We start from the raw sequence: 668 nt of genomic DNA, 5'->3' as shown, positions 1-668 counted from the left end.
TGGCATGTGGTGCTGGGGGATTGAACCGCAGTCCCTGTGCTTTGCCAAGCTTGTTCTAAGTAGGTGCTTTAGACCACTAAGCCATCTCACCAGCCTAACATTTTTTTTTTTTTTTGAGACAGGATCTCACTGTGTAGTTTAGTCTGGCCTCAAAATGTGCGGTGATCCTTCTGCTTCAGCACTCTGAGTGCTGGGATTACATTGTGTGACGCCACATCTAGCTATTAAGTAAACCTTAAACAAAATTATTAATAAACAGCACAAAACAGGTCACATATTTGTAAATGTAAATCTGATGCTTCAACCAAGCATACCTTCCACAAAAGGTCCTCTTTGGGCAGATGAAACAATACCCTGAAGGTATAAGTAAGTTTAGGATACTGGACCAATTAAAATCCTCCAAAACCAATTTGAGATTTGACTCCAACCCTAAGAGCCATCTTGAAACTTAAGAGAATGTAATCTTCCAGATCACATGTCTTCTAGAGAATAAGTGCTAAATATTTCAGACAGATCACATATATTCAGTATCACTGAATGACAGGAACAATTTTCTTTCCAAAATTCATTTCCTTGGGCTGGTGAGATGGCTCAGTGGTCTAAAGCACCTACTTAGAACAAGCTTAGCAAAGCACAGGGACCGCGGTTCAATCCCCCAGCACCATATG

The sequence above is a fragment of the Octodon degus genome, unplaced genomic scaffold, assembly GCF_000260255.1.
Source record: "Octodon degus isolate 3935 unplaced genomic scaffold, OctDeg1.0 scaffold00280, whole genome shotgun sequence".
Lineage (NCBI taxonomy): Eukaryota > Metazoa > Chordata > Mammalia > Rodentia > Octodontidae > Octodon > Octodon degus.
This window is presented reverse-complemented; position numbering follows the sequence as displayed.